General features: G+C 47.2%; 1 protein-coding gene across 1 annotated transcript in view; it reads right to left on the reverse strand.

Moving 5' to 3' along the window:
- Positions 1-13,436, reverse strand: part of LOC146355494 (vomeronasal type-2 receptor 26-like) — a 29,643-nt gene extending 16,207 nt beyond the window's left edge. The window contains exon 1 of the mRNA XM_084840965.1: positions 13,386-13,436. The gene's annotated coding sequence lies outside the window, so the exon portion shown is untranslated. The remainder of the gene's footprint in view (positions 1-13,385) is intronic.
- Positions 13,437-15,459: the final 2,023 nt, after the last annotated feature.

Consider the following 15,459-nt stretch of genomic DNA (forward strand, 5'->3'; position numbering starts at 1 on the left):
AAAGCATCAATTCTTCAGCACTCAGCCTTCCTTATAGTCCAGCTCTCACAGCCATACATTACTACTGGGAAAACCATAGCTTTGATTAGACGGACCTTTGTCGGCAAGGTGATGTCTCTGCTTCTTACTATGCTGTCTAGGTTGGCCATAGCTTTCCTCCCAAGGAGCAAGCGTCTTTTAATTTCATGGCTACAGTCACCGTCTGCGGTGATCTTGGAGCCCAAGAAAGTAAAATTTGTCACTGCTTCCATTTCTTCCCCTTCTATATGCCAGGAAGTGATGGGGCCAGATGCCATGATCTTCGTTTTTTTTAATGTTGAGTTTCAAACCAGCTTTTGCACTCTCCTCTTTCACCCTCAACAAGAGGCTCTTGAGATCCTCTTCGCTTTCTGCCATTAGGGTGGTATCGTCTGCATATCGGAGGTTGTTGATAATTCTCCCAGCAATCTTAATTCCGACCTCTGATTCATCCAACCCGGCATTTCTCATGATGTACTCCGCATATAAGTTAAATAAGCAGGGTGACAATATGCAGCCTTGTCGTACTCCTTTCCCAATTTTGAACCAATCGGTTGTTCCATGTCTGGTTCTTACTGTTGCTTCTTCACCCTCATACAGGTTTCTCAGGAGACAGGTAAGGTGGTCTGGTACTCCCATCACTTTAAGAATTTGCCACAGTTTGTTGTGATCCACACAATCAAAGGCTTTAGCGTAGTCAATGAAGCAGAAATATACGTTTTTCTGGAATTCCCTTGCTTTCTCCATGATGCAGCGAATGTTGGCGATTTGATCTCTAGTTCCTCTGCCTCTTCTAAACCCAGCTTGTACTTCCGGTAGTTCTCGGTTCGCATACTGCTGAAGCCTAGCTTGTAGGATTTTGAGCATCACCTTGCTGGCATGTGAAATGAGCGCAATTGTGTGGTAGTTTGAACACTCTTTGGCGTTGCCCTTCTTTGGAATTGGAATGTAAACTGACCTTTTCCAGTCTTGTGGCCACTGTTGAGTGTTCCAGATTTGTTGGCATATTGAATGCAGCACTTTAACAGCATCATCTTTTAGGATTTTAAATAGCTCGGCTGGAATACTGTCATCTCCGCTAGCTTTGTTGTTACTAATACTTCCTAAGGCCCACTTGACTTCACTCTCTAGGATGTCCGGCTCAAGTTCAGTGACCGCACTATCATGGCTATCAGGGACATTCAGATCTTTCCTGTATAGTTCTTCTGTGTATTCTTGCCACCTCTTCCTAATCTCATCTGCTTCTGTTAGGTCCCTGCCTTCTTTGTCCTTTATCATGCCCGTCTTTGCACAAAACGTTCCCTTGAGATCTCCAATTTTCTTGAAGAGATCTCTAGTCTTTCCCATTCTGTTGTTTTCCTAGGGGTGGACGAAAGTCACTTACCTTTTCTCGCAGCTTGTTTGCGGTGGGGGGGAGTGCTTCGCTGCTCCCCCCGCGAAGTTCAGGCCAGGGGGGAGGCTTCCCGCCTCGCCCGGCCGAAATTCAGGCCGGGGAGGAGGCTTCCCGCCTCGCCCTGCCGCGAACACGAAAGTAAAAAAAAAAAAAAAAGTCCCCTGATAGGCTACGTGACGATTTACGTAGCCTATCATGGCTAGATCTGGAAAGTCAGCCGTGATAGGCTACGTGAATCGTCATGTAGCCTATTACGGGTGACTTTAAAAAAAAAAAAAAGCGCGTACGCGAATGGCGGCCCCCATAGGGAGCCGCCATTCGCGTTCCTTATTTAGTTGCTGTAGTCTACGTAAATGTTTACGTAGACTACGGCAACCAAATAAGGAACGGGAATGGCGGCTCCCTATGGGGGCCGCCATTATCCGTACACACATTTTTTTTAAGTCACCCGTGATAGGCTACGTGACGATTCACGTAGCCTATCACGGCTGACTTTGCAAATCTAGCCGTGACAGGCTATGTGAATCGTCACGTAGCCTATCAGGGGACGTGTTTTTTTTTTTTTCTTTGATTGCAATGCCGGGGGCGGCAGCCGGTCAAAAGACCGGCTGCCGCTCCCGCCCCGCTCGAACACCGGACGAACCGCCAGCCGGACCCGCCGCCGGGAGGGACATTCAGGGAAGATAAGTCCCGTCCCGGGGGGGGCGGGTGGCGGGGGGTGTGCGGAGGATTTCTCCCCGAAACTTCTTCGGGGGGCCGAACACGTTGGCGCTCGGCCCCCCGAAGTTTCGGGGAGAAATTCTCCGCCATCCCTATGTTTTCCTCGATTTCTTTGCATTGTTCATTTAAGAAGGCCTTCTTGTCTCTGGAACTCTGCATTCAGTTGGGTATATCTTCCCCTTTCTCACTTGCTTTTCGCTTCCCTTCTTTCGTGAGCTACTTGTAAAGCCTCATCAGACAGCCACTTTGCTTTCTTGCATTTCTTTTTCTTTGGGATGGATTGAGTTGCTGCCTCCTGAACAATGTTACGGACCTCCGTCCATAGTTCCTCAGGCACTCTGTCTATCAGGTCTAATCCCTGAAATCTATTCCTCACCTCCACTGTATATTCATCAGGGATATGATTTAGGTCATACCTGGATGGTTTAGTGGTTTTCCCTACGTTCTTCAATTTACGCTGAAATTTTGCAAGAAGCAGCTCATGATCTGAGCCACAGTCAGCTCCAGGTCTTGTTTTTACTGACTGTATGGAGCTTCTCCATCTTTGGCTGCAAAGGACATAATCAATCTGATTTCGATATTGACCATCTGGTGACGTCCATGTGTAGAGTCGCCTCTTGTGATGTTGGAAAAGAGTGTTTGCTATGATCAGCATGTTCTCTTGGCAAAACTCTATTAGCTTTTGTCCTGCTTCATTTTGTACACCAAGGCCATGCCTGCCTGTTATCCCGGTGATTTCTTGACTTCCTACTTTAGCATTCCAATCCCCTATGATGAAGAGGACATCTTTTTTTGGTGTTAGTTCTAGAAGGTGTTGGAGGTCTTCAGAGAACCGATCAACCTCAGCTTCTTCGGCCTCAGTGGTTGGGGCATAGACTTGAATTACTGTGATGTTGAATGGTTTGCCTTGGATTTGTACTGAGATCATTCTATCATTTTTAAGATTGTACCCCAGTACTGCTTTTCCCACCCTTTTGTTGACTATGAGTGCTACTCCATTTCCGGGCCCAAATAAGGAACGCAAATGGCGGCGCCCATGGGCACCGCTATTTGCGTACGCGCTTTTTTGTGTTTTTTTTCAAAGTCACCCGTGATAGGCTACGTAACGATTTATGTAGCCTATCATGGCTGACTTTGGAAATCTAGCCATGATAGGCTACGTTAATCATTACGTAGCCTATCACGGGTGTTTTGTTTTTTTTTTACTTTATTTTGTAATGGCGGCGGCGGCGGCAGCCAGTCGGAAGACCAGCCGCCACCCCCACCCCCGCCAAACCGCCGCCGAACCACCGCCGGGACCCGCCGCCAAGAGGGACATTCACAGGAGGTAGGTCCCATCCTGGGGGGGGGGCGAGAATTTCACCGCCAATTTCGGGAATGCGTTGGCATTCAGCTTCCCCGAGATTCGTGGAGAAATTCTCCGCCATCCCTAGAATTCTGCCACAGACTCCAATGAGGCTGATTTCCAGGGAATCTGGCCTCCGGAGTCCATGGTGTAACTATTCCACTTACTTCCGCCTCCCGCAGGACCCATGCGGAGCTGAATCCTCCTTGCCAGATGCTCTGTGCAGCAAATGATACAGCCGCCATTGCTGTGCCGTATCACTGCTGAGCACAACCAGGAAGGGATCCGGATGCAAATGGTATCCACTATTTGCATCTGGAACAAATGATACCGCCAAGTGGAGCTACAAAGAAATCACGTCAGACTTTGAAGCTTTGGGAAGGAAAGTGAAGAACTTGGGGCCAGATAGTTTTCTCATACATCCTTCCAGTAGTTAGAAGAGGGACAGAAAGGGAAAGAAAAATACTCCGGGTGAATGACTGGCTACGAAGGTAGTGCCGACGAGAGAGATTTGGATTCTGGGACCACGGGCTATAATTCCTGGAAGATGGTCTGTTGGCAAGGGACGGGTTGCACCTCACAAAGGATGGAAAGAATGTGTTTGGCAACAGCATGAAGAACTTCATCAGGAGGGCTTTAAACTGAATCCTACGGGGAAGGGAGATGCAAAGTTGGGGGTAACATTTGGATGTAGGCACAGCAACAGAGAGAACAGCTCTAATAGCACCAATAATAGTCTTCAGACACATGTAGGAAGAAAGCCAGACTATGAAGCAAATGGTCTTCGATGTCTATATACTAATGCCTAGGGATGTACGAAAGTCACTTACCTTTTCGAAGGGTGACATTTGTGGGGTGGGAGTTGCTCCATCCCTCCCCCTGGAATTCTCCCTGGCCGGCTCCGCGGCTAGTCTGCAGAGCCACCGGCCACGACCGCCTGCAGCTGGACATCTGGCTGCTGGGAAGCCTGCACAGTGATGCAAATGGCTGCCGCCGTAACCACCGCCATTTGGGGTCATGTATTTTGCCGTGATAGACTACATAAATATTTACGTAGCCTATCACAGTGATAAAAAGGGAACGTAAATGGCAGCCACCTTAGCCGCTGCCATTTGCATTCCATTTCCCCCCCCCTCAAGATAGGTTATGTAAATACTTATGTGGCCTATCACGGCCTCTGCAGGGACACAAATGGCGCGGCTGCCATTCTCAAAGCAGCACAAATGGCAGCAGGTAAGTGCTCCATTTTGCGTGCCTTTTGCAGGGTGGGGAGGCAGGGGGCTTCGTTCCACCATGGATTTCGGGGGGCCGAAAGCGCTGGCATTCGGCCTCGCCAAGATCCGTGGCGGAATTCTCTGACATCCCTACTAATGCCCAGAGTATGGGAAACAAAAAGAACGAACTTGAACTCTTAATACAAGAGGGAAATTATGACTTGATAGGTATAACTGAGACTTAGTGGGATGACTCACATAACTGGAATACAGCAATTGAAAGATATAACTTGTTCAAAAAGAACAGGAGGAACAGAAAGGGGGGTGGGGTTGCACTGTATGTGAAAAATACATATCTCTGCACAGAAATACAGGAGGATGAGCTTGGTAGCCCCATTGAGAGCATCTGGATCAAAATAAATGGAGGAAAGAATAAAAGGAACCTGGTGGTCGGAGTCTACTACCGGCCACCCAATCAAGGAGAAGACGAGGATGAAACTTTGAAAAGCAAATAGCCAATGTTTCAAGGAAGCATGATGTAGTAGTAATGGGGGACTTCAATTTCCCCGATATTTGTTGGGAGACAAATTCTGCAAAACATAGCCCCTCCAGGAAATTCCAGACTTGTGTGGTGGATAACTTCCTCCTACAGAAAGCAGAGGAAGGAACTAGAGGATCGGCTATCCTTGACTTGATCCTAACCAACAGAGATGACTTAGTGGATAAAGTAGCAGTGACAGGAACTCTGGGGGAAAGCGACCATGTTGTACTTGAGTTCTTGGTTCTATGGGAAGCAAAAGCTGAGTGTAGTCAAACCTGTACCCTGGATTTTAGGAAAGCTGATTTTAATAAACTCAGAACAATGATCAGTAAGGTCCCATGGCAAGTGACTCTAACGAGAAAAGGAGTCCAAGATGGGTGGGAGCTTTTCAAAAAGGAAATTCCCAAGGCACAATTACAAACCATTCCAACAAGAAGAAAAGGGGGAAGACAACAGAAGAAGCCAATGTGGCTTCACGAAAAGCTTAGAGATGACCTGAAAACAAAAAAAGGACACATATAGGAAGTGGAAAGAAGGCCAAGTAACAAAGGAAGAGTACAGGCAGGTAGCACAGAATTGCAGGAATGGTGTCAGGAAGGCTAAAGCTGAGAACGAGCTGAGGTTAGCTAAAAACAACAAAAAGGCTTTCTTCAGCTACGTTCGTAGTAAAAGGCAGGGGAAAGAAATGGTTGTTCAGCTATTAAATACAGATGGCAAAATGATAAGAGATGACAAAGAAAAGGCAGAGGTGCTCAATTCCTACTTTGGCTCAGTCTTGTCCCAAAAGAGGGTCTATAAGACCCCTGGCAAAGGTGAAGTACAGGCTGAAGGGGCAGGATTGCAGCTTGAGATCGATAGGCATATGGTCAAGGAACACCTAATTACTTTGAATGAGTTCAAATCTCCAGGGCTAGATGAACTGCATCCTAGAGTAATAAAGGAACTGTCAGAAGAACTCTCAGAACTGCTGTCTATTCTCTTTGAGAAATCATGGAGGACGGGGGAAGTGCCAGATGACTAGAGGAGGGCTAATGTTGTCCCTCTCTTCAAAAAGGATGAAAAGGAGGAACCAGAGAACTACAGACCAGTCAGTCTGACATCAGTCCCTGGGAAAATTCTGGAGCAGATGACAAAGCAATCCATCTGGAATAGGGATGTATGAAAGTCACTTACCTTTCAAAGATTATGTTGATGGTGGGGGGGAGGCATTCCGTCCCTCCCCCCAGAATCCTGGATGGGGGGGAGGCACTCCATTCCTCCCCTCCAGAATCCTCCGCGGCTGGCTGTGCTCCGTGGCAGCTCCGCAGAGCAGCCAGCCAGGCCCAGCCAGGCCAGAGTAGGGATGTACGAAAGTCACTTACCTTTTTGAAGGGGGTGATTCTCAGTGGGGGGGAGGCGCTCTGTCCCTCCCCCTGAAATTCTGGCCGGGGGAGAGGCGCTCTGTCCCTCCCCCCCCCGAATCCTGGCCGGCCGGGTCTGCAAATGCCGGCAGCCGTAGCCGCCGCCGTTTCTGTCCCTGTACTCAGCCGTGATAGGCTACATAAAAGTTTACGTAGCCTATCATGGCTGATTTAAAAGAAAAAAAACTCGCGTATGCAAATGGCGGCACCCATGGGCGCCGCCATTTGCGTACGCTCATTTTTTTTCTTTTAAATCAGCCGTGATAGGCTAAGTAAATGTTTACGTAGGTATCACATTTTTTTTTTTTTACTGGAAATGGCGGCGGTGGCAGCTGGTCGGAAGACGGGCCGCCGCAGCCGCAGCCGCCAAACCGCCGCTGAACCGCTGCTGCAGCCGCCGCCACCACCAGGAAGATTCACCCAAAGTAAGTCCCGTCCCAGGGGGGCGTGGGGGCAGACCGTTTCGCCACTGATTTTGGGGGTCCGAATGCACTGGCATTCGGCCTCCCCAAGATTCGTGCCAAAATTCTCTGACATCCCTAGGCCAGAGCCAACTGCAGACGGATTTCTGGCCGTGGAGGGCTCTTGGTAAAAAAATAAATAAATAAACCGCGTATGCAAATGGCGGCAGCTATGGCGCCGCCATTTGCATTCCTTATTTTTACCGTCTTAATCTACGTAAATATTTACGTAGACTATGACGGCAAAAGTAAAGGGGAATGCAAATAGTGTAGTGGGCGCTATTTGCATCCCTTTTTAATTCACCGTTTTAGCCTACGTAAATATTTACTTAGGCTAAAATGGCGATTCAAAAAGGGACGAAAATAGCACCCGCTACACTATTTGCGTTCCACTTTACTTTCGCCATCATAGTCTACGTAAATATTTACATAGATTAAGATGGTAAAAATAAGGAACACAAATGGCAGCGGCCGTAGCCGCCGCCATTTGCGTACGCGGGTTTTTGTTTTTTTAAACCCACCCAGCCATGATAGGCTATGTAAAGATTTACGTACCCTAATAAGTCGTGTTTTTTTTTTTTAACCTAGCCATGATAGGCTACATAAAGCTTTACGTAGCCTATCACGTCTTTTTTTTTTTTAGAAGCCTGGAAATGGTGGCAGTGGCAGCCGGTCGGAAGACCAGCCACCGCCGCCGCTGCCGAAACCGCCGCTGGAGCCGCTGCCACCCGGAAGATCCGCCACAGGTAAGTCTCATCCCAGGGGGATCCGCGGGGGGGCGGGAGGTGGCAGGCCATTCTGCCACGGAGATTGGGGGGCTGAATGCACTGGCATTCGGCCTCACCAAGATCCGTGGTGGAATTCTCTGACATCTCTTATCTGGAAGCACCTTGAAAACAATGCCGTGATTACTCAAAGCCAATGTGGATTTGTGAAGTACAAATCCTGCAAGATGAATCTGATCTCAGTTTTTGATCAAGTAACCTCCCTTGTGGACCGTGGGAATGCTGTAGACATAATATACCTTGACTTCAGAAAAGCTTTCAAGAAAGTGCCCCATGATTAGGGATGGCGGAGAATTTCTCCCCGAAACTTCAGGGGGCCGAGCGCCAACGTGTTCGGCCCCCCCAACAAGTTTCGGGGAGAAATCCTCTGCCCCCCCCGCCCCCCGCTCCCCCCTCCGGGACGGGACTTACCTTCGCCGAATGTCCCTCCCGGCGGCGGGTCCGGCTGGCGGTTCATCGGGTGCTCGAGCGGGGCGGGAGCAGCAGCTGGTCTTTCGACCAGCTGCCGCCCCCGCCATTGCAATAAAAGAAAAAAAAAAAAAGTCCCCTGATAGGCTACGTGACGATTCACGTAGCCTATCACGGCTAGATTTGCAAAGTCAGCCGTGATAGGCTACGTGAATCATCACGTAGCCTATCACGGGTGACTTTAAAAAAAAAAAAAGAGTGTACAGATAATGGCGGCCCCCAAAGGGAGCCGCCATTCCCATTCCTTATTTGGTGGCTGTAGTCTACGTAAATGTTTACGTAGACTACGGCGAAAATAAGGGCAACGCTATTTGCGTTGCCCTTATTTTCGCCGTAGTCTAAGTAAACATTTACGTAGACTACAGCAACTAAATAAGGAACGCAAATGGCGGCTCCCTATGGGGGCCGCCATTCGCGTATGCGTTTTTTTTTTTTTTTTAAGTCACCCGTGATAGGCTACGTGACGATTCACGTAGCCTATCACGGCTAGATTTGCAAAGTCAGCCGTGATAGGCTACGTGAATCATCACGTAGCCTATCACGGGTGACTTTAAAAAAAAAAAAGAGTGTACAGATAATGGCGGCCCCCAAAGGGAGCCGCCATTCCCATTCCTTATTTGGTGGCTGTAGTCTACGTAAATGTTTACGTAGACTACGGCGAAAATAAGGGCAACGCTATTTGCGTTGCCCTTATTTTCGCCGTAGTCTAAGTAAACATTTACGTAGACTACAGCAACTAAATAAGGAACGCAAATGGCGGCTCCCTATGGGGGCCGCCATTCGCGTATGCGTTTTTTTTTTTTTTTTAAGTCACCCGTGATAGGCTACGTGACGATTCACGTAGCCTATCACGGCTAGATTTGCAAAGTCAGCCGTGATAGGCTACGTGAATCATCACGTAGCCTATCACGGGTGACTTTAAAAAAAAAAAAAAGAGTGTACAGATAATGGCGGCCCCCAAAGGGAGCCGCCATTCCCATTCCTTATTTGGTGGCTGTAGTCTACGTAAATGTTTACGTAGACTACGGCGAAAATAAGGGCAACGCTATTTGCGTTGCCCTTATTTTCGCCGTAGTCTAAGTAAACATTTACGTAGACTACAGCAACTAAATAAGGAACGCAAATGGCGGCTCCCTATGGGGGCCGCCATTCGCGTATGCGTTTTTTTTTTTTTTTTAAGTCACCCGTGATAGGCTACGTGACGATTCACGTAGCCTATCACGGCTGACTTTGCAGATCTAGCCATGATAGGCTACGTGAATCATCACGTAGCCTATCAGGGGACTTTATTTTTTTTTTTTACTTTCGTATTCGCGGCCGGGCGAGGCGGGAAGCCTCCTCCCCGGCCTGAATTTCGGCCGGGCGAGGTGGGAAGCCTCCCCCCCCGGCCTGAATTTCGGCCGGGCGAGGCGGGAAGCCTCCCCCCCCAGCCTGAACTTCGCGGGGGGAGCAGCGAAGCGCTCCCCCCCACCGCGAACAAGCTGCGAGAAAAGGTAAGTGACTTTCGTCCACCCCTACCCATGATCTCCTGATGAGTAAACTAGCTCAAATTGGGCTAGATGAAACAACGATCCAGTGGATCCACAGTTGGCTATAGAATCGGACTCAAAGAGTGCTTATCAATGGGACCTTCTCATACTGGGGAGAGGTAATGAGTGGGGTACTGCAGGGCTCAGTCCTGGGCCTAGTGCTCTTCAACATTTTTATTAATGACTTGGAGGAGGACGTGCAGGGAATGCTGATCAAATTTGCAAATGACACGTTGTTGTGTGGGATAGCTAATACTTTGGAAGATAGAAACAAAATTCAAAGTGATCTGGATAGACTGGAGCACTGGGCAGAAAACAACAGAATGAAATTTAACAGGGATAAATGCCACGTTCTGCACCTAGGAAAAAAGAAACCAAATGCACACTTACAAGATGGGGGATACGTGGCTCAACAACACTACAAGCGAGAAGGATCTTGGAATTGTTGTCAATCACAAGCAGAATATGAGCCAACAATGTGATGTGGCTGCAAAAAAGGCAAATACTCTTTTAGGATGCATTAACAGAAGCATAGCTTCCAAATCCCAGGAAGTACTAGTCCCCCTCTACTCAGCACTGCTTAGGCCTCATCTGGAGTACTGTGTCCAGTTTGGGGCACCACATTTTAAGAAAGATGCAAACAAACTGGAGAGGGTTCAGAGGAGGGCAACAAAGACGATCAGGGGACTGGAAACAAAGCCCTGTAAAGATATACTGAAAGAACTGGGCATGTTTAACCTTGAGAAGAGAAGACTGAGGAGATATATGATAGCACTCTTGAAGTACTTGAAAGGTTGTCACAGAGAGGAAGGCCAGGGTCTCTTCTCGATCATCCCAGAGTGCAGGACACAGAATGATGGGCTCAAGTTATAGGAAGCCAGATTCTGGCTGAACATCAGGAAAAACTTCCTGACTGTTAGAAAGGGATGTCAGAGAATTCCACCACGGATCTCAGTGAGGCCGAATGCATGCCCAAAATCCATGGCAGAAAGAAGCCCCCGCCCCCCCAACCCACGAAAGGTTCATGGAATGGAGCACTTACTTGCTGCCGTCCGCACTGACTCGCGAATGGCGGCTGCCCTGCCGCTGCCATTCGCTTCTCCATCATAGCCGTGACAGGCTTCGTATGTATTTACGTAGGCTATCATGGCAAGCAAAACAAAAACAAAACCGCGTACGCAAATGGCGGCGGCTACAGCGGCCGCCATTTGCGTTCCCTATTTTTCGCCGTTTTAGCCTACCTAAATATTTATGTAGGCTATTACGGCAAAAAAAGGGGGAACACAAATAGCGTAGTGGGTGCTATTTGCGTTCCTTTTTTTCCCACCGTAATTGCCTACATAAATATTTACGTAGGATAAAAGAACGCAAAAGAACTACTGTTAGAGCAATACGACAATGGAACCAATTACCTAGGGAGGTGGTGGGCTCTCCCACACTGGAGGTGTTCAAGACCAGGCTGGACAGCCATCTGTCAGGGATGCTCTGACTTGGATTCCTGCATTGAGCAGGGGGTTGGACTTGATGGCCTTGTAAGCCCCTTCCAACCCTACTATTCTATGATTCTATGCCATTTGCGTCTCTGTTTCTTCTTGCGATAGGCTATGCATCTGTATTTACATAGATACTTGTGTAGCCTATCACAAGAAAAATCAGGGATGCAAATGGCGTAGAAGATGCAATGTGCATCCAGATCCCTTCCTGTTTGTGCTCAGCAGCGATACAGCATGATAATGGCGGCTGTATCACTTGTGGTATGGAGCCAGCCGGCGGCTCCGCGGACTGGCCATGGAGCAGAGCCAGCCAGTGAGGATTCCAGGGGGGAGGAACGGATCTCCTCCCCCCCCCCGCAGACCCCACCTTCCCCCCACGGACCAGAGGTAAGGGATTTGTACATCCCTACCTATGTTGCTCTCAGTTGTTCTCATCCAGCAGGCAACAAAGGAATCCAAAAGCAGTAAGGAGATATGGTTATCAGGAACTGCTAGAAAGCATAAACTTAACCACCACTTGAAGGCATCAATCCATACCTTCCATTCAACTGATTGGATCCCCATTTCCAGATAGATTGCTGGGTTCCCCACACCAGAAGGAAGGCCCAATAGCTTCCGAACAAATACAGACTGGACTCTTTCCCTTTGGGAATAGAATCCGGACATCCAAACAGGAATGCCATGAGTGAGCTGGGCCAGAGTCTTCACTTTGTAAATTTGAATTTCAGAGGGGATGAATAAAGAAAAATCTTGAGATCAGCTGCTGGCTAAAGTTTGCTGAATCTATTGCCTGCCTATGCTGCTTAGACCAGAATCCAGTGCTCTGCATTTGTATGCTTAAGTATTTTATATGGGAGACTTGCTTGATGCTGTTACCATTTAAAGTCCATTATATTGTTTACAGGCTTTTGAGAACACTAAAACTTTAGACTTCCTGTAATTGATAGTCAAACTATTCTTGGAGAAATACATAGCAAATGCAAACAATAAGCGATTTAACCCAATTCTGGAAAGTGACAGCAGTACAGCATCATCAGCACACATAAGTAGAGGCGTCTTAACGCTGGACATCTTGGAAGGATGGGAATCAACAATACGAACATAAGAGGCCAAATTGTTTCAAAATAAATTGAAAAGAGGGCAAAATGCAACCCTGTCTTTTACACCCTTTGTAGCAGAGATTGGAGTAGAAACTTGTCCCTGCTGCCCACATCTGTGTTGACTCCAAATATCAGGGATCTTTCCAGAGTTACTAATGAAAATAAATACAGCTGAAAGTAAAGGAGCCCACCATTCTGAGTCAGATTTTAAAAGATGGGTGTGTGTGTGGATAGAATGTGGGCCAGGAGCTTTAACAGATTTAAGTTCAGCAATCAAATCAATAATTTCACTTGGACTAACAGATTGCCATTCTGGAGTGTCAGAGGATAGTTTGAAACTATGGGCTTCCTCACCCAGATCTTTTATCCTGCAATTGAGATGGCTCCTTCACGGACATTTGCGGGCTCTTTACGTGATGCCGCGTCCCTGCCATTTGTCAATAGATCGCAGATAATGAGCTATCAAATTACCCCATTGTGTTCCACTTGAGTTTCCTCCATGCAAAGACTTAAAGTGGCAAGAAGTGGAGTGAGATCAATGAAAGAGAAGGGAAGACTCAGATATAAGGAGATGGTGGGGAAAGGAGAGCGGAGAAGAAAGCGTGTGTAAAGGGAGTCAGTCGTGATACTGCATTTAAAACAGAAACAGAAAGCCCAATTTTAAATGCAGGATTAGGCTAGTACAGAAATGCCCTAAGCAAAGAGAACTTGTCAGGATCCTGAAGAATTGCAGAAAACCGTCTTTCCCACTCACAATTGGAAATACCAAAGGCAGGATGTTTCTGGTGTTCCAACTAGGGATGGCAGAGAATTCCGCCACGGATCACGGTGAGGCCGAATGCCAGAGCATTTGGCCCCCTGAACTCCATGGCGGAAAGGCCTGCCCCCCCTGCGGATCCCCCCTGGGACGAGACTCACCTGGGGCGGATCTTCCGGGCGGCGGCTCCGCCGCCACCATTTCCACTCTGGTAAAAGAAAGAAAGAAAGAAAGAAAGAGAAAGATGTGATAGGCTACATAAAGATTTACGTAGCCTATCATGAGTAGGTTTTTAAAAAAAACATGACGTGATAGGCTACGTAAATCTTTACGTAACCTATCATGGCTGGCTGGGTTAAAAAAAAAACAAAAACGTGTACGCAAATGGCGGCGGCTATGGCTGCCGCCATTTGCATTCCTTATTTTTGCCCTCTTAATCTACGTAAATATTTACATAGACTATGACGGCAAAAATCAAGGGGAACGCAAATAGCGTAGTGGGTGATATTTGCGTCCCTTTTTGGTTCCCCGTTTTAGCCTACATAAATATTTACGTAGGCTATAACTGGGAATCAAAGAGGGACACAAATAGCGCCCGCTACACTATTTGCATTCCCCTTGATTTTCGCTGTCATAGTCTACGTAAATATTTACGTAGATTAAGAGGGCAAAAATAAGGAATGCAAATGGCAGTGGCCATAGCCGCCGCCATTTGCCTACGCGGTTTTTGTTTTTTTACCCAGAGCCCTCCGCGGCCAGAAATCCGGCTGCGGACGGCTCTGGCCTGGCCGGGCCTGGCCGGCTGCTCCGCAGAGCTGCCGTGGAGCACAGCCGGCCTCGGAGAATTCCAGGGGGGAGGAACGGAGCACCTCCTCCCCGGCGAGGATTCCGGGGGGAGGGACGGAATGCCCCCCCCATCAACATAATCCGCGAACAGGTAAGTGACTTTCGTACATCCCTAGTTCCAACAGGGCCCCCGTAACAAGTCACCAAAATAATTTGCTATCTCTCTTTTGTGTAGCACATATCAGTAGGTTCCATTTCTCTCTCTCTTTAGGTCTTTTCTTCTGACCGATAAGTGCTTGATATTCTCGTTTCAGTTTATAATACTCTTCAGGTAAACATTTAGCTCTTTAATTCTGGTACATAGTGTAAACCTGAGTAATCTGATTCTTAAGTAGCATACAGTCATGGTCAAACCACTTTCTGTTCCTGCAATATTTATTACCAATCAAGGAACTATCTACCCCTGAAGTCACTAAAAGAGCTATGTCAGCCTTTCAGAGTCTCCATCTAGACCACGCCCTCGTTAGAAGAAAAAGGGAAAGATGTCATACTAACAGCATTAAAAAGAAAGATTTTAAAATATCTTAAAATTTGTACAGAATAGTTTTAAAAAAGCAACGACATTAAAACAACAACGTAATAAAATTCCTTTCAAACAACCAGCCAAGCAAACTAAAAGGATAAGTCAGTGATATTTCTGCTTTAAGGTTGTTTCCGCAAGCGTCGGAGAACTAAAAAAGGATATTTTGGCCTCATCGGCTCTAAAACTATAAAAAGCAAAAGTATTATTCTAACTAAACAAGTAAAATTTGTTAAAAAACCTGTATTAAAGTCGGTTTGAAGGAGCAGTCTCTGCACACTGGCTCCCCCAGTCTGCAATAACATATTGCAGAGTAACTCTAACATCCAATTTGATAGAACAGAACATCGCAGAACCCAGAGTCAGAGAGACCACGGAGTGAAGGAAAAAGAGATTATTTATTTAACGCGCGGGCTTAAGGCTGGAATCGTTTCCAAAGAGCCAGAAGCCCCGAAATACATCAGCACATTGGTTTTATAGACATTGTGACACATATGAAACGGCTCCTCCTCCCCCTCCCGCATGGGGTTGCAATCCTCAACATTTCTTCTTTTAGCACTATTGTTTATAATACAAGAACTGGGTTATAGGGTAGCCATGATAAGGAGAGAACAGAAGAGAACAGCAGAGAACAAGATATACAATTGTATGACCTTTGACAAGATAAGGAATTCCTGTGTCTCGTCAGCTTACATTAATATATTCAAGGGAGAAAGAGCTCAGCAAGAACATGAAGCATGAGACTGCATGAGGCTACTTAGTCTGACCCCCGATATGGCTGCTACATTCCCCCCTTAAATGCATAATTTCATTACAATTATAGCATTTTTGATAACCATACAAAGCTTTTTGTGACATACATATTACTT

Source organism: Heloderma suspectum, chromosome 2 (assembly GCF_057233095.1).
Source record: "Heloderma suspectum isolate Gila_16-S chromosome 2, 16-S_ref, whole genome shotgun sequence".
Classification (NCBI taxonomy): Eukaryota; Metazoa; Chordata; class Lepidosauria; order Squamata; family Helodermatidae; genus Heloderma; species Heloderma suspectum.